This window comes from Somniosus microcephalus, chromosome 15 (assembly GCF_052327205.1).
Source record: "Somniosus microcephalus isolate GS21.2 chromosome 15, FLI_Smic_1.0, whole genome shotgun sequence".
Taxonomy (NCBI): Eukaryota; Metazoa; Chordata; class Chondrichthyes; order Squaliformes; family Somniosidae; genus Somniosus; species Somniosus microcephalus.
In genome coordinates this window covers 120,288,154-120,315,289 of record NC_141001.1, presented here as the reverse complement: position 1 = coordinate 120,315,289, position 27,136 = coordinate 120,288,154, and the positions used below count along the sequence as shown (strand labels likewise).

At 47.3% G+C, this 27,136-nt stretch overlaps 1 protein-coding gene and 1 long non-coding RNA gene across 4 annotated transcripts in view; one reads left to right on the top strand and one right to left on the bottom strand.

The window, feature by feature from the left end:
• Window positions 1-2,474: 2,474 nt before the first annotated feature.
• On the bottom strand, window positions 2,475-23,092 carry LOC147107188 (uncharacterized). The gene is made up of 3 exons (XR_015081053.1): window positions 22,809-23,092; window positions 14,940-15,139; window positions 2,475-2,675 (listed from the first exon to the last, which is right to left on the bottom strand). It is a non-coding gene; the product is annotated as an uncharacterized LOC147107188 (long non-coding RNA).
• The window catches only part of LOC147107187 (transcriptional enhancer factor TEF-1), a 236,502-nt gene continuing 227,773 nt past the window's right edge, over window positions 18,408-27,136 (top strand). For 2 of the 3 annotated variants that reach the window (XM_086008364.1, XM_086008362.1), the window contains exons 1-2: window positions 18,408-18,631; window positions 19,140-19,267. The gene's annotated coding sequence lies outside the window, so the exon portion shown is untranslated. The remainder of the gene's footprint in view (window positions 18,632-19,139; window positions 19,268-27,136) is intronic. The other variant, XM_086008363.1, reaches the window with a different exon arrangement.

Here is a 27,136-nt window from a genome sequence, read left to right as displayed (position 1 = left end):
TTGTTAGTGCACAAGTGCAGTACAACGAAATGTAGGCTTGCGGCTCCCGAGAGTGTACATTTGGATTAAGACATTTAAACATTCAACATACATTTGGCTTGTAATACATTAACATAAACATAACCATAATAAAGTGCATTGGCAGATGTGCAGCCTTTAGAGTTTATTTGTGGAGTTCAGTAGGATGACAGCCCTGGGAAAGAAGCTGTTCCTAAATCTGGTCGTACGGGTGCGAATGCATCTGTAGCGTCTCCCAGATGGCAGGAGGGCGAACAGACTGTGGCTGGGGTGGGTAGGGTCTTTGATGATGGACCGTGACCTCCGTAGACAGCGTTTCTGGTATATGTGCTCTATGGTCGGTAGCCGGGTGCTGGTAAGAAATATATCCAACTCCTTCTTGGATATATTTAATGAATTGGCCTCCACTGCCCTGTGTGGTAGAGAATTCCACAGGTTCACCACTCTCTGGGTGAAGAAATTCCTCCTCATCTCTGTCCTAAATGGCTTACCCCTTATCCTTAGACTGTGACCCCGGGTTCTCAAAATTCCCACATTCCCCCAAGGTTATTAATAAAAGGAACCCTGTATGGACAATTTTAAAAAGGGTACCCAAAAGATGGCGTCCGCACCTCGAGGCCAAAAGCCTGTAAGATTTTAAAAGCTTGGACTCTGCAGCACAGAACAGGCAGCTTTGGGAAATCGAAACTTAAGATGCATTTCTGTGAAAAGGACTTTGAGTTTGAAAAGCCAGACAGCTAGGCAAACACTGAATATGCATTGCGTCAGATCGAAACAGATCAAGCCCAGTTAGGCCTAAACATAAGGCCATTAGTTTTTCAGCATAAATAATCGGAAACAGCTCAAGGGAGCCACCAAGGCTGGACAGGCCGATAAAAATGCATTAATGACAATACAACCCAGACATCGGGGCCATCGGGTGCGATAAACGGCCATCTAAAGCCAGTTAACTTAGATTGGTATAATTATATTAAACGAGCCCGCCTAAATTGAACAATAGACTGACCTGATTTGGCGCGCAGATAATGGCCTTCAGAAGGAGTATAATTGTAGGCCCATCGGTAACCAGCGCTCTCTTCCTCCTGCGCTTGCTACCTGGCCACTGCCCATGTCTTCCCCAAATCCATCAGGGACGCCCGGTATCGCACCAGGCAAACACGGGCAGACCAGGCCAGACGAGACGAGATGAGATGAGATGAGACAAGACGAATTGGAAGAAGATTGAAGAACGCTTCGAATAATCGGGCCTTCAATCCAGCTGAACTTGCGACTATCTTCATGCAAAATTCAACTGCTGCCACCCGAAGAAGAAGAACCATCATCCCTGCGAGGTAAAGTACCCAAGCAAAGACTTTAATCTCAGGGTACTTTACCTGGACGACGCCCTTGCAGCGCCCTGAGACCATGTGACGATGGCAGGCCCCAGATAGCACAAAGAGCGAACCCCAAACCCCACAACCATTTTAACTCCGCAGATTTTGACTTGGTGAGCATGAATTCCTGACCCCTCTTAGCTTAATCTAGTTAGGTATAGGGGTGGGATAAGGATAAGGGGATTGTTAATGTAGTTGTTTTCCCTCGATGTGCCGTGTGTTCCCCATTCCCATTTAAGTGTATTCTTTTGATAAGCCTGTGACTATATAGTGATTTCTCAGCATTTGTAATTTTTTTATCATCGTTTTTAATAAAGTTTACGGCTTTCTTGTACCAAACCAATTGTCTACTCGTTTTCCTGTATCGCCACCTGCACCTCAGTCCAGTGTCGAGAACCCAGGGGTGTGGGAGCGATTCAAACCGCTCACAGGCAGTCAGGGGCATAACTGACTGGCCACACGCCACCCCCTACAGTTCTGGACTCCCCTGCCATCGGGAACATGTAGGAAATGCGACAGCCAATTTGTGCACAGCAAGCTCCCACAAACAGCAATGTGAAAATGACCAGATTTTAGTGATGTTGATTGAGGGATAAATATTGGCCCAAGACACCGGGGGAGAACTCCCCCTGCTCTTCTTCAAAAACAGTGGGATCTTTATGTCCACCTGAGAGAGCAGGCAGGGCTCTGGTTTAACGTCTTATCTAGAACGACGGCACCTCCGACAGTGCGGCACTCCCTCAGCACTGCACTGGGAGTGTCAGTCTAGTTTATGTGTTCAAAGTCTCTGGAAGTGGGACTTGAACCCATGTCCTGATTGGATTCAGGAGGTGAGGGTGCTACCAACTGAGCCATGGCTAACACCCTCAGAGCACCTTTCTTTACTGTCGCTAATTGTCTAATTTTCTTGCACTGTGAACTGCCTTGCCAATGTCCCGTGTTCCCCGGTGGCAGTGTTTTAAGTGCTCGCGTTCACCTTTCTCAATGAGTCTTAAGTTGTTTCAATTTTGTTTGCCTGCAAAAGAAGCGTTCTTTAGATTTTTTCATTTTACTGTAATTTTCAGCTTTAATGTGGGATCAGAATACAATAGAATTCTCCATCCATATAGCTTTTTATGTCTGAAAACAATACAACATGCAGCAACCTGTATTTATTTAGCGCCTGTGACATAGTAAAATGCCCCAAGGCCCTTCACAGGAGCGATTGTCAGGCAATACTGCGGATGCTGGAAATCTGAAATAACAACAGAGAATGCTGGGAGCACTCAGCAGGTCAGGCAGCGTCTGTGGAGAGAGAAACAGTGTCAACATTGCAGAGCGTTTGAAGTGAAAAACTTTATGCCGTGTAACTCATAGGGCTAGATTTTCATTCAGGAGTCGGGTAGGAGGCGGGACTACAATTTTCGGGGTTGTAGTCCCGCCTCCATCGAGATGCGGCCAATCCACGCGATATTAACTTGATTGACCTTGTTGAGCCTGCCCAGCGGGCTCAGCAGGCCAATTAAGGGCCACCCGGCAACAGGTGACGTCACAGGCTGAAATTTCATCTGTCAAGAGGTTTTGACAGATGAAATATCAGTGTTTCACACTGACAGTCTTACTTCTAACCTGAGTCCTTCTACACAGACTCAGTTAGCAATCTCTCCTGCACAGAAAGCTGCAGGCTGACAGTTCACAGCCATTCTGCTTTCTGTGCCGGTGAGATGAGGGACTCCCGAGACCTAAAGGAAGGAAGGCTGAAAAGGTAAAAAAAGGTAATTTAAACTTCTTTAAACACTTTAGACACACCAAACACACTTACCTTTGCACTCATGCACACATCACTCACCTGAACACTGACATCTCAACCCCTCCCAGTCCTTCAACCCGACGGCCCGCCTCGCAAACTTGGCATGGTTTGGAGCCGTCGGGAATCCCACACTTCAGCATTAAAAATAGGGATTAGGCTAAAAACTGCCTGTTAACTACCTGTTAACAGGCAGTTAATTGGCACTAATCCCCTTCCCGCCTCGGGTAGGCGGGTCCCAGTATGGGTCGGGTATCTGCCTCCTTTGAAACTGACATGGAGGCGTGTTGGGTGTGGGATGGGGTTGGGACCCCTGATTTCGGGACCCCTGATTTCGGGATTTTAACCCCCCACACGCTTCCAATCCCGACTCCACGGCCCAATGAAAATCCTGCCCATAATGCCTTATTATACCAGATGAATCTGTGTGTAACTTAGCGTGACCTTCGAAGGCCACAAGTTGTAAAAAGTGGAGTGTTCTTAAGGTCAGTTAGAGGCTGATTTCTCTTAACAGACCCTCAACTCAGTTGGAGGCCAGATGGGTTTCTATTGCACTTAAGTGTGGCTCGTGAAATCAATTTTCATGGGACCATCGGAACAGGAGGAGGCCATTCAGTCCCTCGAGCCTGTTCCGCCATTCAGTCACATCATGGCTGATCTGGATCTTAACTCCATCTACCCGCCTTTGCTCCATATCCTCGATACCCTGACCCAACAAAGATCTGTCGATCTCGGTCTTGAAAGCTCCAATTGACCCCCCCCAGCCTCAACAGCTTTTTGGGGGAGAGAGTTCCAGATTTCCACCACCCCTTTGTGTGAAGAAGTGTTTCCTGACATCACCCCTGAACGGCCTGGCTCTAATTTTAAGGTTCTGCCCCCTTGTTCTGGATTCCCCCCACCAGAGGAAATAATTTCTCTCTATCTACCCTGCTGAATCCCTTTATCATTTTAAACACATTCGGTTAGATCACCCCTCAACGTTCTAGAAACATAGAAAAATAGGAGCAGCAGGAGGCCATTCGGCCCTTCGAGCCTGCTCCGCCATTCAGAATGATCATGGCTGATCCTCTATCTCAATACCATATTCCCGCTCTCGCTCCATACCCCTTGATGCCTTTTGCATCTAGAAATCTATCTGTCTCCTTCTTAAATATATTCAGTGACTTGGCTTCCACGGCCTTCTGTGGTAGAGAATTCCACAGGTTCACCGCCCTCTGAGTGAAGAAATTTCTCCTCATCTCAGTCCTAACTGTCCTACCCCGTATCCTGAGACTGTGACCCCTCGTTCTAGACCCCCCTGCCAGGGGAAACATCCTCCCTGCATCCAGTCTGTCCAGCCCGGTCAGAATTTTATACGTTCTAATCTTAAGGGAATACGAGCCCAGTCTGTGCAACCTGTCCTCATAATTTAACCCTTTTAGCCCCGAGTATCATTCTGGTGAATCTGCGCTGCTCCGCCTCCGAGGCCAATATATCCTTCCTGAGGTGCGGGGCCCAGAACTGAACCCAGTCACTTCAGGTGGGGTCTGACCAAGGCTCTGTACAACTGAAGCATCACTTTTGAATTCCAACCCCCTTGAGATAACGACCAATATTCTATTAACCTTTTTGACAACTTTTTGTACCTGTGCCCGAGCTTTTAGTGATCGGCGTATCTGGGCGCCCAAACCCCTTTGCTCCTCCACAGCTCCTCGTCTCTCACCCGTGAGAAAATATTCCCATTTGTCTTTCTGGGATCCAAAGTGGATGAGCTGACACTGCCCTGTTATGTTCATTAATAACTAGACATTCTTATTATGAACACAGCTAGCTTCCAGCTAGTCATTTATTCAGTACATGTTCTCTAGGTACAGTATCTGTAGAGATGCAGCATGTGTGCTCCTGTGTGCAGGCTGCCATCTTGACTGTTGCCTTCTGGGTAGCCTAGTGCCTCATGGGTAATGTAGTCTTAATATCTATACAGCTGGGTAGTGTAGTCTTATACACATACAGCTATATACAGCTCTACGGCTCCACCTAGTGTCCACTATAGAATGACATGCTATTGATCACTACATGCCCCACATCGAACTCCATCTGCCAGAGTTTTGCGTGTTCACTTAATCTGTCTGTGTCTCCTTTGTAGCTTCCTCCCCCCATCTAGACTGTGACACCTAACAGTTGGGATGTTGGGAGTTTCTTAATACTTTGGAAATAATTGGCTTTCTTTCCCTTTTAAAAAAAAAGAATGTGATTAATAAGGTCAGTCAGAGTTTACAGACATTCTGGCTCCTGTGTAAGATACCAGTCGTTTCCTACATTAAAACAGTGACTACGCATCAAAAAAAAGTACTTCATTGGCTGTGAAGCGCTTTGGGACGTCCTGAGGTCGTGAAAGGCGCTATAGAAATGCAAGTCTTTCTTCTTTATACTTTTTTTGACTCAGAATTTTGAGCATGACACTTGAATGGACGGAAAAAATGAGCAGGAGGGACAGAGAATCACAGAATAGTCCAGCACAGAAGGAGGCCATTCGGCCCATTGAGTCTGCGCCGGCTCTTTCGAAGAGCAATCCAGTTAGTCCCACTCCCGCTCTCTCCCCAGATCCCTGCAATTTTTTTCTCCTTCAACTATCTAACTTGCATTATGTGGAGCTGACAGTACTCCAGAGACTTGAGCACATAATTCGGCCAACATTTCAGTGCAGCGCTGAGGGAGGGGCGAGTGGTGGGACGTTATACCAAGGCCCTCCCCCCAACCCCCCTCATCTGCCAGTTGTGGGTCCCTTGGCAATGCTTCCAAGAGCGAGGAGCTCTCCCGGTGTCCTGCCCAACAACACTCAGGAAGCTCGACACCATCCAGGACAAAGCAGCCCACTTGATTGGCACCCCATCCACCACCTTAAACATTCACTCCCTCCACCACTGGTGTACCGTGGCTGTAGTGTGCACCATCTACAAGATGCACTGCAGCAACTCACCAAGACTTCTTCGGCAGCACCTCCCAAACCCGCGACCTCTTCCACCTAGAAGGACAAGGGCAGCAGGCGCATGGGAACACCACCACCTCCAAGTTCCCCTGCAAGTCACACACCATCCTGACTTGGCAATAAATCACCGATCCTTCATCATCGCTGGGTCAAAATCCTGGAACTCCCTCCCTAACAGCACTGTGGGAGCACCTTTACCACACGGACTGCAGCGGTTCAAGAAGGCGGCTCACCACCACCTTCTCGAGGGCAATTAGGGATGGGCAATAAATGCTGGCCTTGCAGCGATGCCCACATCCCAGGAACGAATAAATTCCTCCTGCAATCAGCAAAAACACGTCAAGTGGTCACTCGTCTCGCCATTGCTCGAATGCAGGTTACCTGTCCTGTTTTTAGAATATTTAAAATATATACGCACACCGTATACCTGGGATGGCAGGAATGACGTATGAGGAGAGATTGGGTTGATTGGGCTTGTACTCGCTGGAGTTTAGAAGAATGAGAGGGGATCTCATTGAAACTTATAAAATTCTAACAGGACTAGACAGACTAGATGCAGGAAGGATGTTCCCGATGGCGGGGGAGTCCAGAACCAGGGGTCACAGTCTAAGGATAAGGAGTAAGCCATTTAGGACTGAGATGAGGAGAAATTTCTTCACCCAGAGAGTGGTGAACCTGTGGAATTCTCGACCACAGAAGGCAATTGAGGCCAATTCATTAAATATATTCAAGAAGGAGTTAGATATATTTCTTAAGGCTAAAGGGATCAAGGGATATGGGGAGAAAGCAGGGACAGGGTACTGAGTTTGGATGATCAGCCATGATCTCATTGAATGGCGGAGCAGGCTTGAGGGGCTGAATGGCCTACTCCTGCTCCTATCTTCTATGGGAGACCAAACGCAGATTGGATGACCGCTTTGCGGAACACCGCCGTTCAGTCCGTAAGGGTGACCCAGAGCTTCCGGTCACCTGTCACTTTAATTCACCGCTCCATTCCCACTCAGACCTCACCGTCCTTGGCCTCTTGTATTGTTCCACGGAAGCTCACCGTAAACTTGAGGAACAGCAACTCATCTTCCGATTAGGCACTTTACAGCCTTCCGGACTCAATATCGAGTTCAACAACTTCAGATCATAACCTCGGCCCCTATTACTTTTTTATTAATATTTTTTATCCACACCTTTGTTTTGGCCCTTTCCCCCCCCCTTTCTATTTTTTCTCTCTCCCACATGGCAGCTGTCTCCCATTCTGCCAGTGCATTTCACACCTAATCTAGAGCCGTCTTTTGTCTCCACTAGTCCTATCACCATCTCGTCTCGTTTTGAATACCTCTTAATGTCTCTTCTTCTCTTTTGTTCTCTCCCAACCTGGCCTTTCAATCTATTTCATTTCCTGTGCCGCTTTAGTCTTGATAAAGGGTTTTGACCCGAAACATTGACTCTATTTTCTCTCCACGGATGTTGCCTGGCCTGCTGAGTTTTTCCAGCATTTTCTGTTGTTATTTCAGATTTCCAGTATCCGCAGTATTTTGCTACCATTCTATGTGCCATTGCTCGAGTGTGATCTGGGGACTGGAACATGGTTGCGAGGTTTACCTGTTTTCAAGGCCATTGCTTTAGAAAGGAAAATCCAGGTAATTGCAGTCGCTGAGGTCAATCAGAGGCCGATTTTAACTGACTGTAAATTTCAGGCTCCAGTTTAATGACTCCTTGCCTTTCGCTAAGAATATTTTTCACCTGTGACACAGAGTGACGTCTGGTGTGTGTCATCAGGAGTGCGATGGATGTGTGGCAGCTGCCAAATCTGTGCACACGAAAGTTTTTGCTGCTTGTAAAAATTTCTTTCTGATTTTGAACCCTCGGACCAATTGTCAGCGAGAGAGAGTTCCAACGCCAGACAGCATCGCGCTCACCGATTGTCGTCTATTTCATATTCATAATCATAATCAACTTTTATTGTCATTGTTAGTGCACAAGTGCAGTACAACGAAATGTAGGCTTGCGGCTCCCAAGAGTGTACATTTAGATTAAGACATTTAAACATTCAACATACATTTGGCTTGTAATACATTAACATAAACATAACCATAATAAAGTGCATTGGCAGATGTGCAGGCTTTAGAGTTTATTTGTGGAGTTCAGTAGGATGACAGCCCTGGGAAAGCTGTTCCTAAATCTGGTCGTACGGGTGCGAATGCATCTGTAGCGTCTCCCAGATGGCAGGAGGGCGAACAGACTGTGGCTGGGGTGGGTAGGGTCTTTGATGATGGACCGTGACCTCCGTAAACAGCGTTTCTGGTATATGTGCTCTATGGCCATCTTAGTACATTCGCAAACTTCGACTGCTCTGTATTATCAGCAATTCTCTTTCCGAATGCCACAATTCTGCGTGCGTGTTTTGTCCATCACTTTGCACAGTCCTACATACCTAAACTCAGCGCAGGGTAAGCACGGTTATAATTCCTGAATCATTCTGGGTTTGTAGGTTAATATAACCCTTGTAATGGGATGCACTTTAATGCAGCTGTTGGAAACAGTTATTTAATCAAATCAGTCCTGATGGTGCTCATTGTAATTGTATGAGTGCCAAAAAGGCATTTGAATAATTACTAACTTGTTGCACAAGAGCCAATTATTTAAACAGATTTTTTTCCATTTTCCCAGCAGCGCTTCATATATTTTTTGTTTTTAAAAATGGCAATAAACAAAGTTGTATTAAAGATGGTTTTGTATTTGTACCTCATTATTAAATCATCCAAACAGATTTATTTTCTGATTTGATTTTTCTGTAACCTTGAAATGTATGCAAATTCTGTTCTATTTAACGGAGGCAATGCCTCGATTTAAAAATTCTCGTCCTCATTTTCAAAATCCCTCCATGGCCTCCTCGCCCCCCTCCCTATCTCCGTAAACCTCCTCCAGCCCCCATAAACCCTCCGCGATCTCTGCGCTCCTCCAATTCGGGCCTCTTGAGCATCCCCCGATTTCCCCCAGTGTCCTGGGGCCAATATTTATCCCTCAATCAACATCACTAAAAACAGATGATCTGGTCATTATCATATTGCTGTTTGTGGGAGCTTGCTGTGCGCAAATTGGCAGCTGCGTTTCCTACATTATAACAGTGCCTACACTTCAAAAAGTACTTAATTGGCTGTGAAGCGCCAATGTCCTCAGGACGTAAAGGGCACGATAGAAATGCAAGTCCTTCTTTCTTTATTGGTGGCCGTGCCTTCAGCTGCCTGGGTCCTAAGCTCTGGAATTCCCTCCCTAAACCTCTCCGCCTCGCTACCTCTTTCTCCTCCTTTAAGACACTTTTTAAAACCTACCTCTTTATCCAAGCTTCTGGTCATCTGTCCTAATATCTCCTTATGTCAAATTGTTGTCTGATTACACTCCTGTGAAGGGCCTTGGGGTGTTTTACTATGGTAAAGGCGCTATATAAATGCAAGTTGTTGTTGTGGGCCTGTTTCACTGGCGCCGATGGTTTTTTAAGAAAGAAAACAGTTTTCCTGAAACAATTCAGCTGTTGCAGGTATCCCTTCACCCCACAGTTTCAATTTCTTTTATTGCTGTGGAGACAATGGCCAAGAACATCAGCAAAGACGTGCCGATCCAGGCCGACTTGACCAACCTACCACCAACCCGTCTCAAACCTAGGCGGCCATTTTGGGCCGTCGCCGAAGCCCTTCAGCGATCCCCCCTCAACCCTGACGAATGATAGTGAAATGCTTGGAAGAACTGCGACTTACGGAATGGATTCTTTATAGAGGAGCCCACCGTACAACCTGAAGGATCAAACCTTCCTCCAAAACAATGGACAACCATCAACCGCCTCAGAACCGGTCATGGCAGATGTTGCCACCTTCTCCATAGATGGAAGATTAAAGCATCCCCACCATGCGACAGTGGAGCTCCCGGTCAGACCCTGGAGCACATCGTTGAACACTGCCCTCGGAGGAACCTACAAGATATCTACGCTGTTACACCGGAAGCTTTGGCCTGGATATCCGACTTAAGATATTGACATTTGATTTGTTTTGCTACTGCCGTACGAAAGAAGAGGAGACGTCCAAGAGCATTTTTTAATAAGTGATCCTTATTAAACGGAAATGTCTAAACAGTTAATATTTAAGAACATGAGAACATAAGAAATAGGAGCAGGAGTTGGCCATTCGGCCCCTCGAGCCTGCTCCGCCAATCAATACGATCATGGCTGATCATCGACCTCATCTCCACTTTCCCGGCCGATCCCCAGATCCCTTGATTCCCCTCGAGTCCAAAAATCTATCGATCTCAGCCTTGAATATACTCAACGACTGAGCCTCCACAGCCCTCTGGGGCAGAGAATTCCAAAGATTCACCACCCTCTGAGTGAAGAAATTCCTCATCTCAGTCCTAAATGGCCGACCCCTTATCCTGAGACTATGGGCTAAAAATTCAGTTGGGCGCCGTTTGGGGCGCCAAGCTCGCCTGGGCGCCGGAATTACCGCTGCGAGCGGAGCCACTTGTTCCATCCGGATATTCAGTTTCTGCACCCCAAATGGAAGCGGGCCGCTACTCGAGGCTTCCCGCGCCCCGCTTGGGGCGCTCACCCTGAATATCGGCGCGCTAAGGGCCGCAGCGCCACACGCTGCGGCATGGCACGCTGCGGTACTGCAGGCCTTCCTCCCACTGTTAAGGGGGAGGGGCCTGCAACAGCGCGAGCCCCGCTCGCGAGTGCCGGCAAACGAGCACGGCACCAAGGAGAAGTGCCGGGCTCTCGGGAAACAGCCGGCAATGCCGCGGGGGGGGGGGGGGGGGGGTAGGAGGCCGGGGACGGAGGTGCTGGCAGGCGGCCGCTGAAAAAGCGGCCGGCCGCACCTCCACCTTAACTAGCGCCATTACCGCCACAGGTAGGCCCCTGTGAACCGGTTGCTATTTGCGGCCAGCGCTGAAGAGGCGGGCGCGACCAAATATGGTCATCGGGGCGGGAGCGGGGCGCTGTGCACACCGATGACGTCATCGGTGGCGGCGCAGCGCTACAGGCTAACGCCGCCATTAGCGCCCCGCTAAATATCGCGGTAGGTGTGGCCAGTGGCGCTAAAGCCACTGAGTGCCCTCTTTGGGCGCTAACTGGTGGCGCAGCCCACTGAATTTCTAGGCCTGTGTCCCCTAGTTCCAGACCCTCCAGCCAGGGGAAACAATCTCTCAGCATCTAGCAATTTCACCTGATTTGTATTTGAGATTAGCCACTGGCAATAAAGCTAAAGTTTTTAATCATTGCCAGAGATTCAGGTACAATTTTGATGTATTTTCACTCTTGATGCCTTATCCATCCCACCAGTCCTTTAAAAAATACTTAGAGAGGGAAAGTATTTCTTTCTCAATTAGAGATTCAATGGATAGGGTGTGTTACTGGACTAGTAATCCAGAGAATGTGAGTGCGCATGGGAGCACCATCACCTCCAAGTTCCCTTCCGAGTCAAATACCATCCTGACTTGGAAATATATCGGCCGTTCCTTCATCGTCGCTGGGTCAAAATCCTGGAACTCCCTCCCTAACAGCACTGTGGGAGCACCTTCACCACACGGACTGCAGCGGTTCAAGAAGGCGGCTCACCACCACCTTCTCAAGGGGCAACTAGGGATGGGCAATAAATGCCAGCCTTGCTGTGTTTGCAAAGAAGATCTGGAGAGAGATGCAGTGGATTTTGTCAAAGTTCAGCCCGAGCTCAGGACTCTCTGCTCTACGGACTGTTCCCAGGGACACACACCGAGACAAACATCAGCAGCTGCTGGAGGCCCATCCACTCGGTGAAAGACGGCCCTTTGGTCTGCCCGAAACTTGCTGGTCTTCCAGGGCAGGGAGCTGTCCACGGCCGAGAGTTGCAGACCGACACATTCCGAGGCCCAGGACTAGGTGCTGAGGGACGCACTGAAGCTTGGTGCCGCAGCCACAAAGGCTCAATGAGGAAAGGACCCTCCCGCCATTGTACACCGAGGGCTGGGAACCAGTATAAACCCCTCCGCACCTCCCCCTCAGGCTGTATGTAGCAGAAAATGTTTAATGCAATGTAAATGTAGTTGTAAACTGCACTGTAAATGGAATGAGGCACCCTGGAGTGCCATGTACCGTATTTAATCTGTAGTGCGCTGTGAACTGTAACATTTGAATTGTGCAGTAATGTACCTTTCCATATTTTTCTTAGGCAGTCCCTCGGAACCGAGAATGACTTGCTTCCACACTAACAATGAGTTCTCAAATGTAAGAAGTCACACAACACCAGGTTATAGTCCAACAGCTTTATTTGAAATCACAAGCTTTCGGAGCGCTGCTCCTTCGTCAGGTGAAGTGGAGAAATGCATAAAGACACAGCTTATATAGTCAGATTCTCTGACTATATAAGCTGTGTCTTTATGCATTTCTCCACTTCACCTGACGAAGGAGCAGCGCTCCGAAAGCTTGTGATTTCAAATAAAGCTGTTGGACTATAACCTGGTGTTGTGTGACTTCTTACATTTGTCCACCCCAGTCCAACTCCGGCATCTCCACACAATGAGTTCTCAGGTGACTGATGAGTCCAATGCGGGACCTACAGTCTCTGTCACAGGTGGGGCAAACGGTGGTTGAAGGGGCGGGTGGGTGGGGTGCTTGGGTTGACATGCGCTCCTTGCGCTGCCTGTGCTTGGCTTCCGCTTGCTCCCGGCGAAGAGACTCTGGAGAGTCTCTGCCTAAGAGAAGACCTTTCCATATTTTTATGAATAAAGTAAAGCCAGCGACGCCCACGTCCCCATGAATGAATAAAACGAAATCCCAGCATGGCAGTTTGAGAATTTAAATGTGATTAAGAAAAAATAAATAATCTGGAAATAAAAAGTTGGTGCCAGTCGAAGTGACCGTGAAGCTGTCCGGATTGTTGTCAAAGCACAACTGGCTTTTTTTTTTAGAAAAGGAAACTTAGCCAGTCTGGCCTATATGTGACTCCAGTCCCATGGTTGACTCTTAATTGCTCTCTGAAATGGCCTGGCAATCTACTCCGTTGGATCTCAGGGCGACTAGCGATGGGCAATAAATGCCAGTCTTGCCAGCAACACCCACATCCCAAGAATATCTTTACATAGGATAGAATTACATCCGATATACAGCACAGAAACAGGTCATTCGGCCCAACCAGTCCATGCCGGTGTTTATGCTCCACTCGAGCCTCCTCCCGACTTTCCTCATCTAAATCCATCAACATAACCCTCTATTCCCTTCTCCCTCACACGCTTGTCTAGCCTCCCCTTAAATGTATCCATACTATTCGCTTCAACCACTCCCTGTGGTAGCGAGTTCCACATTCTCACCACTCTTTGGATAAAGAAGTTTCTTCTGAATTCCCTATTGGATTTCTTGGTGACTAGCTTACATTGATGGCCTCTAGTTATACTCTTCCCCACAAGTGGAAACATTCTCTCTGTATCCACTCTATCAAAACCTTTTATAATTTTAAAGACCTCTATTAGGTCACCCCTCAGCCTACTTTTTTCAAGAGAAAAGAGACCCAGCCTGTTCACCCTTTCCTGATATGTATACCCTCGCGGTCCATTATCAAAGACCCTACCCACCCCAGCCACAGTCTGTTCGCCCTCCTACCATCTGGAAGACGCTACAGATGCATTCGCACCCGTACGACCAGATTTAGGAACAGCTTCTTTCCCAGGGCTGTCATCCTACTGAACTCCACAAATAAACACTAAAGCCTGCACATCTGCCAATGCACTTTATTATGGTCATATTTATGCTAATATATATGTACAAATGTATGTTGAAATGTTTAAGTGTCCTAATCCAAATTGTATACTCTCGGGAGCCGCAAGCCTACATTTCGTTGTACTGCACTTGTGCACTAACAATGACAATAAAAGTTGATTTGATTTGATTTGATTGATTTGATTTCTGGTATCATCCTTGTAAATCTTCTCTGTACCCTCTCCAGTGCCTCTATATCCTTTTTATAATATGGCGACCAAGTACTCCAAGCGTGGTCTAACCAAGGTTCGATACAGGTTTAGCATCTGTTATCTGGGAGTTGGAACATAGGAACATGTGTAGGTCATTCAGCCCCTCGAACCTGTTTCGCTATTCAATTAGATCATGGCTGATCTGTATCCCAACTCCATCTACCCGCCCCGGTTCCGTAACCCTCAATACCCTTACCCAACAAAAATCTATCAATCTCAATTTTGAAATTTTCAATTGACCCCCAGCCTCAACAGCTTTTTGGGGGAGAGAGTTCCAGATTTCCACCACCCTTTGTGTGAAGAAGTGCTTCCTGACATCACCCCTGAACGGCCTGGCTCTAATTTTAAGGTTCTGCCCCCTTGTTCTGGACTCCCCCCACCAGAGGAAATAGTTTCTCTCTCTCGACCCTATCGAATCCTTTAATCATCTTAAACACCTCGATTAGATCACCCTTAATCATCTAAACTCGAGAGAATACAAGCCCAGTCTGTGCAACCTGTCCTCGTAATTTAACCCTTTTAGCCCCGGTATCATTCTGGTGAATCTGCGCTGCTCCCTCTCCGAGGCCAGTCTATCCTTCCTGAGGTGCGGGGCCCAGAACTGAACCCAGTGACTCCCGATGGGGTCTGACCAGAGCTCTGTACAGCTGGAACATCGCTTCCACCCCTGTGTATTGCAGCCCTCTTAAAATAAAGGCCAACATTCCAGTAGCCTTTTAAATTATTTTTTGTGCCTGTCCACTCGTTGTTACTGATTTCTGTTCTTGGACCCGTAAATCTCTCGGCTCCTCCTCAGTTCCGAGCTCCTCACCTTTCAGAGAATACTCTGATCGGTCGTTCTGAGGTCCAGAGTGGATGACCTCACACTTCCCCACGTTGAGCTCCATCTGCCACAGTTTTGCCCTCTCACTGAATCGATCGATGTCCCTTTGCAACTTTCTGCTCCCGTCTCCACTCCTTACTGTGCCGTCAGCAAACTTCAATATATGGCTCTCTATTCCTTCATCCAAGCTGTTGATAAATATGGTGAAAAGCTGAGATCTTAAGGCTAAAGGGATCAAGGGATATGGGGAGAAATCAGGGACAGGATACTGAATTTGGATGATCAGCCATGATTGCATTGAATGGTGGAGCAGGCTCGAGGGGCCGAATGGCCGACTCCTGCTCCTATCTTCTATGTTTCTATGACCCAGTACAGATCCCTGGGAGACACCACTAGTCAACTTGTCAATTTGAGCACATTCCCATTATCCCTACTCTCTGTCTCCAATCCAAGCCAATAGGTTGCCTCCATTGTTGTTAACAGCCTCTTGTGTGGAACCTTGTCGAATACCTTCTGGAGGTCCATATAAACACCATCCAGAGACATTCTCTTATCTACCACGTTAGTGACCTCCTCAAAAAATTCAACTAGGTTCCTTAGACATTGACTTACCCTTTACCAATCCATGCTGGCCCTCTCTGATCAGCTCATACTGTTCAAATGCTCAGTCACTGTGTTCCTAATGACAGATTCTAGTAACTTCCCCACAGCTGACCTTAGACTAACAGGCCTATAATTTCCTGGTTTATCTCTCTTACCCTTCTTAAATAATAGAGTGACATTGGCCATAGTGGAGTGACATTGGCAATCGTGGCATACTGGCGTGACATTGGGTTTCTAGATTTTTTGTTCTCTTTGAGTATTACTATGAACCTCTGAATATTTGTTACCACTTGTACTTTAATGACATGCATGTTCCTTCAAAAGTACCAGGAAGGATTTCTTTGTCCTGGACCCTGGCTGAGCAGATTAATTAATGCTACATTGTACTGTCAGCTTGGCTAAGTTGCTAGCACTCTTGTTTTGTAAGGTTGTACCGTGGCTCAGTGGGTAGCACTCCAGCCTTGTAGTCATGCAGGTCGTGTGGTTCCAGCCTCACTCCAGGGACTTGAGCATAAAATCTAGGCTGACACTCCAGTGCAATACTGAGGGAGCGCTGCACTGGAGGTGTAGTACTGAGGAGGTGTAGTCACTGTTGTAATGTAGTAAACCTGGCAGCCAATGTGCGCACAGCAAGCTCCCACAAACAATGTGATAATCGCCCGATGCTGCCTGAGTGTTTCCAGCATTTTTTTTCTATGTGTTAATTCACGGGATGTGGGCGTCGCTGGCAAGGCCAGCATTTATTGCCCATCCCTAGTTGGCCCTTGAGAAGGTGGTGATGAGCCGCCTTCTTGAACTGCTGCAGTCCGTGTGGTGAAGGTACTCCCGCGGCGCTGTTAGGGAGGGAGTTCCAGGATTTTGACCCAGCGACGATGAAGTTGTCTTTATTAAAACTACAACAACTTGTATTTATATCACGCCTTTAATGTAGTTAAACATCCCAAGGCGCTTCACAGGAGGGATTATGAAACAAAATTTTGCACCGAGCCACATAAGGAGATATTAGGACAGGTGAAAGAGGTAGGATTTAAGGAGCGTCTTAAAGGTAGAGAGAGAGAGCTAGAGAGACGGAGAAGCTTAGGGACAGATTACCTGGTCATTATCTCATTGCTGTTTGTGGGAGCTTGCTGTGCACAAGTTGGCTGCAGCGTTTCCTACAATACAACAGTGACTACACTTAAAGTGCTTTGGGACATCCTGAGGTTGTGAAAAGAGCTGTAGAAATGCAACAAAAGCAAAATACTGCGGATGCTGGAAATCTGAAATAAAAACAGAAAATGCTGGAAATACTCAGCAGGCCAGGCAGCATCCGTGGAGAGAGAAACAGAGTTAACGTTTCAGGTCGATGACCTTTCAGCAGAACTGGAAAAAGTTGGCGATGTAATAGGTGTTAAGCAAGTACAGAGGCGGGAAAGGCAAGTGTTGATATAAATGCAAGTCCTTCCTTCCCTCTTCCTTCCTCTCTCCTTTCCTTCCTTCCTCTTCTCTCCCTTCTTTTATCTTCCCTCCTCTTCCTTCACCTTCTTTCCTCACCTCTCGCTTCCTTCCCTCCTCTTCTCTTCCTTCCTCTCTCTTCCTTCCCTCCTCTTTTCTTCCTTCCCTCCTCTTTTCTTCCTTCCCTCCTCTCCTCTTCTTTCCCTCCTCTCCTCTTCCTTCCCTCCTCTTCTCTTCCTTCCCTCCTCTTCTCTTCTTTCCCTCCTCTCCTCTTCCTTCCCTCCTCTCCTCTTCCTTCCCTCCTCTCCTCTTCCTTCCCTCCTCTCCTCTTCCTTCCCTCCTCTCCTCTTCCTTCCCTCCTCTCCTCTTCCTTCCCTCCTCTCCTCTTCCTTCCCTCCTCTCCTCTTCTTTCCCTCCTCTTCTCTTCCTTCCCTCCTCTTCTCTTCTTTCCCTCCTCTTCTCTTCCTTCCCTCCTCTCCTCTTCCTTCCCTCCTCTTCTCTTCCTTCCCTCCTCTCCTCTTCCTTCCCTCCTCTTCTCTTCCTTCCCTCCTCTTCTCTTCTTTCCCTCCTCTTCTCTTCCTTCCCTCCTCTTCTCTTCTCTTCCTTCCTCTCTCTTCCTTCCCTCCTCTTTTCTTCCTTCCCTCCTCTTCTCTTCCTTCCTTCCTTCCTCTTCCTTCTTTTCTCTTCCTTCCCTCTTTCCTTTTCTCTTCCCTCCTCTCTTCCCTCCTCTTCCTTCACCTTCTTTCCTTCCCTCCCTCCTCTCCCCTCTGAAGTTGTCACATGGCTTGGGATGGGCAGCACGGTGGCATAGTGGTTAGCACTGTTGCCTCACAGCGCCAGGGACCCGGGTTCAAATCCGGCCTCGGGTGACTGTCTGTGTGGAGTTTGCACATTCTCCCCGTGTTTGCGTGGATTTCCGCCGGGTGCTCCGGTTTCCTCCCACAGTCCAAAAATGTGCGGGTTAGGTTGATTGGCCATGACAAAAATTGGCCCTTAGTGTTAGGGGGGATTAAATACGTGGGGTTACGGGGATAGGGCTTGGGTGGGATGGCTGTCGGTGTAGGGACCGGGTGCTAGGGTTTGGATGATCAGCCATGATCTCGTTGAATGGTGGAGCAGGCTCGAAGGGCCGAATGGCCTACTCCTGCTCCTATCTTCTATGTTTCTATGGGACTACAAGTCCCAGCAGGCTCCGTCACAGGCAGGCTCCGCACATGCGCGCTGGCCTGTTTTTTGGCCCGGGGCTGGGGGGCGCCGCAGCGCCAGTGCGCAGACTCGGAGACCGGCAGCGCCAGTGCGCAGACTCAGAGACCGGCAGCGCCAGTGCGCAGACTCAGAGACCGGCAGCGCCAGTGCGCAGACTCGGAGACCGGCAGCGCCAGTGCGCAGACTCGGAGACCGGCAGCGCCAGTGCGCAGACTCGGGGGAGCCGGCACTGAGCTTCATTCCAGTTTGTCATTCCTGGAATTCCTGCGAGCGCCGCGATTCCCGGCTCGGCAAAGCTCAGCCCCCGGCAAACACCCCATAATAGACACCCCAGCTACCAGCCGCGCAAAGTCTATCGTTTCTGAACCCCCCTCCCCAAAAAAAAAATTAAAAAAAAAAATTCCTGTATTTATAAGAGTTTTTAAACAAATCCTGAGGTGAGTTTGTATCTTTTGTTGTTTGCAACAATGTATCTATTTTTCAATGTATCGAATTTTTTTTGCAACAAGAAGCAATGGAATGGATACTTCTGGGCGTGTGGGAAAAAAATCTCTTTAAAATGTCTTTATTTATGGTAAAATAAAGAGAAATCAGGCAGTGTTCGGTGTGGCTTTGCTGAGCAGCTCCAGCCCGCTCCCCGCGCCCAGCAAATCTCCCACATTTTTCACATTTTTCCCTCCCTCCCTCTCTCTGTCTCTCTCCTAAAGCAGAACTTCCGCAAGTCTTCAGCGGGAGCGAATTATTTCTTAATTTAAAAAATAACATATATAGAAATATAAACCAGCGAGGGACTGTAGTGATTTACTTGTTGGTTTTTTGTTGTATTTTTCAATATGTTGTGTTTTTTTCTCCTCCTTGTTGTCTGCTGGAGTAAAACCGATAATGAAAGGCGAATATTTTTTTGTTGTTTTTTTCCCCCCCCCTCCTCCCTATTGCTGGTTGCAGGGGAAGAAGCTGCCGCAGGAGATTGCTGGCTGGCTGGCTGTGTTTCGGGGCTGGGAGACAGAGCCCGCCCGCCTTGCCTGCCACACCGAGAACTTGTTGCAAATCCGACTGCTTTTCGCTCTCTCCGAGTAAGTAATTCAATTCCTCTACCCATTTCTCTCTTTTTTTAATACACACACACACACACACGCACACACACACAGAGTAAATATTTGCTTAGATTCTGACGTAAGGGTGCAGTGATTTCCACAAAGTACACACACACCTCAAAAAATCTCGGACCTGCACTTTTCTATATTTTTAGATAGTGCTTGTTTTTTTTAAAATCAGCTTCTCGCTCAGTTTGCAAATGCCATTGTGGCATGTGGAGAGGGGCAGATTCTCTAGATCCAAATGGAGTTTGTAGCTATGCGAAGTAGGAGATAGTTATTCCGTGCTTTTTTTTTTCAAACATCCTTTCTTTGATAGTTTACACTTTTTTTGCAGGTTTATTTTGCGTGCCTGATTTAGCCCTTGTGTTGTAAATGTATGGGCTTGTAATCGTTCATTTTGCCCTCTGGAGAATTGTTAAATAATTCCGTCCAGTGTAGGGGGCTGCAGATGAATTGAGGATGGTGGTTGGGTAGCAGGGCACCTTGTATAAGGTTTATTTTTTAATTGAAATTGATTGCTTTGGAAACAGCATTTCTGGATTAAGGCTGTGTTAGTGTTGGGAAGGTAGTCACAGCCTGGAGTCGTGATATCAATGTGCCAGGCATGGTTTAAGGGGTCTGTCTGGGGATTTGGCGGAAGCACATTTCTCAAAACCCAGCTCATTTTCAGAAAATTGTTAACTTGGTTAGGATGAAGACTCTGGGAGTTGAATTCCACACTTGTTAGTGTTTAGGATCTGTGTGAAACTCTGTTCGCATTATGAAGCAATTTAACAAAAAAAAATCTGTGTGTGTGTGAGTGCATTTTTGTGTCTTAATTCATTCCTAGACATTGGGTAAAGCTGAATTCTGATGCTGTTTGGCAGCAAGAAAAACTTATTTTCTGGATTATTAAATAATTAAAATATTTTCCAAAATGTGATACGTTGTAGCTGTTAGTTGCCAGGATAAAATTCTGTAATATTTATAGGATGTTCTATATTACTGTATCATAAAATTTTAAGACCTGTCCTGTATTCTTTCTCTCTCTCGCACTTTTTCCCTCTTATTTTTTCTTTCTCTCTACTTTCTATTTCTCCTTTTTTTTTCTTTTTTTCTCCTCTCATTTTTCTCTCTCTCTCTCTCTCTCTCTCTCTCTCTCTTTCCTTTCTCTTTTTTTGCTCTCTCTTTCTCTCTCTCTTGCACTTTCTTTATTCTGGTAGATATTTAGTTCCAAATTATAAGTTGAGTTTCCCCTCCCCTTGAGAGCAAGGAGTCAGGGATTAATGAACTTTAAAATGGAGCTCAGACATTGGCCAGTGCCAGTTACCATAACGTTGTGTGTCTGGTTTTTGAATGGTTGCTTGTGGAATTTTTTCATGTTTTGTAAAAGTGACTGAACTTCATGCAGATGCTATGGTGGAGTGTGATAAAGGTTGAAGGAAGTGCATCTTGTGTAGTGGGGTGGCTGTGATTCAAGCCCCCCCCCCCCCCCCCCAAAGAATAATCAGCTTTCATAAACACTACTTGTAAATTTAAGTATTCCAGTTTATTAAACTGTGTGGCAGTTGACAGCAGCTGCTCAGACTCTTAATGTACTGGAGGAGTTGGAAAACCGTGTGAAATACCTTCATCCTGAGTTCGAAAAGTTTATTTTCACATGTTTGATTATACTGATTGTGCGCACATTACCATTCTGAAGCTTAACATGGTTGCAAATGCTAAATCATTTTCATTACCATTTTAAGTATTTGTAGATTTGTGGTTTTTTAAACCATTTTTTTTTATGGTACTTTTATTGGAATCTGTGGGTAATGTTTTTGCATCTTGACTGTGAATTAGTTTCTTCATGGTTAAGTACAGTTGCTAACCGTTACAAGGCCTGGTTTCTAAACGTGTCGTATTCTCATTTCTCTTCCCCCCCCCCCCCCCTCCGAGCTGGCTGGTCACTCCAGTGAAGTGCAGTTTCTTTTATGTCTATTGAATGTTATCATACCCGCGAGCCTGAGTAATTATAACGGCGATTATTCGCAATAGACGGGCGTAACCGTTCTCTTACTTTCAAAATGGACACCAGTTGCATCGTTCGTTCCATTGGATCACACCACAGGAGGAGGCCATTCAGCCCCTCGAGGCTGTTCCACCATTCAATTAGATTGCGGCTAATCTGTATCTTCACTCATTTACCCGCCCCGGTTCCGTAACCCTTAATACCCTGACCCAACAAAAATCTACCAATCTCAGTTTTGACATTTTCAGCCTCAACAGCTTTTGGGGGGGGGGTGGGAAAAGAGTTCCAGATTTCCACTCCCCTTTGTGTGAAGAAGTGCTTCCTGACATCACCCCTGAACGGCCTGGCTCTAATTTTAAGGTCATGCCCCCTTGTTCTAGACTTCCCCTACCAGAGGAAATAGTTTTTCTCTCTCTACCCTATGAATTCCTTTTAATCTTAAACACCTCAATTAGATCATCCCTTAATCTTCTATAATCGAGGGAATACAAGCCCAGTCTATGCAACCTGTCCTCGTAATTTAACCCGTTCTGGTGAATCTGCGCTGCTCCCTCTCCGAGGCCAGTGTATCCTTCCTGAGGTGCGGGGCCCAGAACTGAACCCAGTCACTCCCGATGGGGTCTGACCAGAGCTCTGTACAGCTGGAACATAACCTACACCCCTGTGTATTCCAGCCCCCTCAAGATAAAGACCAGCGTCCCATTAGACTTGTTAATTTTTTTTTGGAAGGGCCTAGTTGTAATTTTAAGGTTGTGCCGCCTTGTTCTGGACTCCCACCGCCAGAGGAAATGCGACATGCTCAACTTCAGCTAGCGCCCATGCTACCAAAAAAACCACTGTTAAAATTACAAAGAAAACTAGAAATAGTCAGATTTGAGCGTTCCTTCTTGCCCCTGGACCGTAATATCTCTCTAACTTCATGTGAAGATTTTGTGCTGTAAACGCACACCTCGTTTAGCCAGGTGTGTCTCTGTTTTGGGTAGCGCTCAGTATCCTCAGATACAGCACAGGAGGGGGGCCATTTGGCCCATTGTGCCTGTGCCGGCTCTTTGAATAGAGCTAGACAGGGCTAGACAGACTGGATGCTGGAGGATGTTTCCCCTGGGTGGGGGGTCTAGAACGAGAGGTCACAGTCTCGGGATACGGGGTAGGACATTTAGGACTGAGATGAGGAGAAATTTCTTCACTCAGAGGGTGGTGAACCTGTGGAATTCTCTACCACAGAAGGCTGCGGAGGCCAAGTCACTGAATATATTTAAGGAGATAGATAGATTTCTAGACACAAGGCATCAAGGGGTATGGGGAGAGAGTGGGAATATGATATTGAGATAGAGGATCAGCCATGGTCATATTGAATGGCGGAGCAGGCTCGAATGGCCTACTCCTGCTCCTATTTTTCTATGTTTCAACAATTAGTCCCACTCTCCTCTCTTTCCCCCACCCCCCCCCTCCTATGCTCTATCCCCATTAGCCCTGTGCAGATTCTTTCCTTTTCAAGTGTTTACCCAACTCCCCTTTGAAAGTTACCGTTGAATCTGCTTCCGTCCACCGTCTGTTTGGGCAGCGTGTTCCAGAGGATGCCTCTCACGTCGGTGGTGTGTGTTGGTCCCATGTTGGAGGATCCTGTCTCCGTGAGCTGGGGGGGTTGGGAAAGATTGGGCTGAGCCTGGTGAACCGAGCAGTGCGGGGGGGGCCATCGAGTGACCCGACGGACCAGTCAGTTCAACTTGACGGCAATCTGAGCTCGCTGCTTTGTGTTCACGCAGGCATGAAGTGTCTAGTGCTGGCTTTTCTTTGCAAGCTGGCTTTAATATGTGTGAAGGATGCCTCTATAACACTGGGCCACTGTTTCTTGCTGTGGACCAGCGCCTCAGTCAACGCTTGGTCTTGGCAGCCTCATTTCAAGCCCTGTTGCACTCTAAGTTTGATTCCCCTCAACAGCACAGAAAACCTGCAGTAGGTAGAACGGTTTGTAAAAGCTCCACCATAACTTCAATTCGCAATTCGTCAACGCCACTGAAATTTGCCTGTTACGGATTGAATAAAAACCCTTTCAAGGTAGCACGAGTTGAGTTGAGGGGTTGTGTTTTTAAAAAAAAAAAACCCCAAACGCCACTTTTTTGACGAACTGAGTTGTAATTGGAGTATCCAAAATTCAACCTACACCGTATCGAGTTCGGTATTGACAGCGAGCTGCCTTATAAAATGCAGTGTGTGTTTGTTCTGCGATTGGGAGCTATGCTGCCAGCTGTTTATTGCCCATAATGCCCTGATTTATTAAGGCCTGCAGCAACTTAGCAGAAAAGGTTTGACATATACAACGCTCTGCTGTAGCGAGCATCTAAACAAAGTTTATTAAAATTCAATGTCTTAAAAGGTTTGTGCTTAAGTGATATTTTATACCTGTCAACACAGCAGCAAAGTGGTTAAGGCAAGAGTGAAGAGATTGTAAACTGTAAAATAGTGCAGACTTTTATTTTTTTTTAAAAAGGACACGTTCCCTTTTTTAATAAGATCAAGTTGTGTGGTCTGGAAAATCTGGATTTTTGCGACGTTTTTGCTAATTGAAAACTATCTATCTCCCTTCTGTTTGGATGGCTTTCCAGCAGACCCTAATGTGCTGGTTGTTAACGCTCCCCCTTTTCGACTGCTTCATCATTACCACAGTAAACAGATTTGCTTTTTAACCTCTGACATGTCAAGATGGTGAGAATTAAATGTGTTCGTTGAGGGGAAGGGGGATTGGATTGTAATCGAGGCTTCTATTCTGTTGTAGATTTATAGAGGTGTAACAGCCACTTGATTTGATTACAATTTGGGGAAAAGTGGGTTTAAATCACGTGATTTTTTTTTCGTTCAGTGAATGATCAGTTGCTGTGTCGTCTTTTTATTGGGTATATTTTAATTTACGTTAGTGCTTATGTAACCCAGAGGGTCTGGACTAATAAGCCAGGGGACGCGATTTCAAATCTCACCCTGACAGTTTGAGAATTGGAAATTACTTTTTAAAAAAAAGATTAATCTTGAAATAAAAAGCTGGGATCAGTAAAAGTGACCATGAAGCTGTCGGATTGTCGTAAAAACCCAACGGGTTCACTAATGGGAAGGAAACCTGCCATCCTTGCCTGGTCTGGGCCTTTGTGTGACTCCAGTCAGTGACAGCTGTGGCTCAGTGGGCAGCACCCTCATCTGAGTCAGAAGGTCATGGGTTCAAGTCCCACTCCAGACACTTGAGCACAAAATTCTAGGCTGACAGTGCGGCGCTCCCTCAGTACTGCACTGTCGGAGGGGCAGTAATGAGGGAGCGCCGCACTGTCGGAGGGGCAGTACTGAGGGAGCGCCGCACTGTCGGAGGGGCAGTACTGAGGGAGCGCCGCACTGTCGGAGGGGCAGTACTGAGGGAGCGCCGCACTGTCGGAGGGGCAGTACTGAGGGAGCGCCGCACTGTCGGAGGGGCAGTACTGAGGAAGCGCCGCACTGTCGGAGGGGCAGTACTGAGGGAGCGCTGCACTGTCGGAGGGGCAGTACTGAGGTAGCGCCGCACTGTCGGAGGGGCAGTACTGAGGGAGCGCCGCACTGTCGGAGGGGCAGTACTGAGGGAGCGCCGCACTGTCGGAGGGGCAGTACTGAGGGAGTGCTGCACTGTCGGAGGGTCAGTACTGAGGGAGCGCCGCACTGTCGGAGGGTCAGTACTGAGGGAGCGCCGCACTGTCGGAGGGGCAGTACTGAGGGAGTGCTGCACTGTCGGAGGGGCAGTACTGAGGGAGCGCCGCACTGTCGGAGGGGCAGTACTGAGGGAGCGCTGCACTGTCGGAGGGGCAGTACTGAGGGAGCGCTGCACTGTCGGAGGGACAGTACTGAGGGAGCGCCGCACTGTCGGAGGGGCAGTACTGAGGGAGCGCTGCACTGTCGGAGGGGCAGTACTGAGGGAGCGCTGCACTTTAAACCGAGGCCCCGCCTGCCCCTCAAGTGGATGTAAAAGATCCCGTGGCACTATTTCAAAGAAGAGCAGGGGAGTTCTCCCCGGTGTCCTGGGGCCAATATTTATCCCTCAACCAACATAACAAAAACAGATGATCTGGTCATTATCACATTGCTGTCTGTGGGAGCTTGCTGTGCGCAAATTGGCTGCTGAGTTTCCCTCATTGCAACAGTGACTACACTTCAAAAGTACTTCATTGGCTGTAAAGCGCTTTGAGACGTCCAGTGGTTGTGAAAGGCACTATAGAAATGCAAGTCTTTTCCAGTCTCACACCAACGTGGTTGACTCTGAACTGCCCCCTGAGGTGGCCACTTGGTTCTGTCAAACCCACTGCGGTTCAAGAAGGTGGCTCACCACCTCCAGGCAACTAGATATGGGGCAATAAATTCCAGCGTCGCCCAAGTCCTAGAGAAGTAATTTAAAAAAAGTCTGTTAAACATTTTTAGAAATGTTTTATTGTGCTGAAACGCTATTTACAAGATTGCAGGGGCATCAATTAAAGCTGCCTGATTGTACATGATTCTCTTCCCCCCCCCCCACCCCCCCTTTCCCCTGTGCTGACTCCCCCTCGAGGCAAACTTTGGACTAACGGTGAAGAAAATGTGTCTCCAAAATTCGTAGAAAGATTAAAGGATGTTGATGTACAAGATTGTGCGAGTGGCTTCACCCATCGCTCCTGTGAAGCGCCGTGGGGCATTTTGATACATTAAAGGCGCTATATAAATGCAAGTTATTGTTCAGATTAATTGCGTGAAAGTCGGAATGGACTCGTGTTTCAGAAATCACAGAAACCCCACAGTGCAGATAGAGGCCATTTCGGCCCATCAAGTCTGCACCGACACATATCCCACCCGATTCCCGTAACCCCTACATATCCCACCCTATCCCCGTAACCCCATGTATTTAATCCCCCTAACACTAAGGGTCAATTTATCATCGCCAATCAACCTAACCCGCACATCTTTGGACTGTGGGAGGAAACCGGAGCACCCGGAGAAAACCCACGCAAACACGGGGAGAATGTCTGTGTGGAGTTTGCACAGTTACCCGAGGCCAGATTCGAACCCGGGTCCCTGGCGCTGTGAGGCAACACCACTATGCCACCGTGCTGCGATCCCTTCTATGTCGGATGAGCCAGAAGGAGGTGGTGATTAAGTGTAGATGCATGACAAAGCACTGCACTGAATAAATTTTTTTCTTTGGTATTGGTAATCTCTTTCCCCCCCCCCCCCCTCCCAAAAGCTGTTTGGGCTGGGGTGGTGGTGGGTGGGGGGATCAGTTGAAAATTTCAAAACTGATTTTGATTCTTTTTGTTGGGCAGGAGTATTAAGGGTTATGGAACCAAAGCGGGTAGATGGAGTTCAGCTAGCGATCAGCCGTGATCTAATTGAATGGCGGAACAGGTTCGAGGGGCTGAATGGCCCCCTCCTCTTCCTATATGTTCCCTGTAATCGCTTGACATAAACGTTAGAAATTGTTCTGCTCAGTTACGAGATAATGGATGATGATTGGTAATGATGAGAAATGTTAATACATTCCCTACATATTGAGTTAATACATTATTTGGCTTGCCCTTTTAAAAGACTTTGAGGTCACATTTGATTTCTGTGTGTTCAGCTTTTTTGTCTTAATTCAATGCAGTTTTAGGTTTTGGGGGAAAAAAAAAAAGAGACTGGAATATTAATCCTCCTACCAGGCAGTCACATCTAACATTGGTATACGGTGGTTTGGCATTCCTAAATGCTGCAGTTAATTAAATACAAAGCCATGATCATTTTTAGAAATGTATCTTTGAAGGCAGTAACATGGACCAAAAACAAACCCTCCTAGGAGGAGTGAAGGAGATTGCAACAGCTCATTAACCTCTTAAATC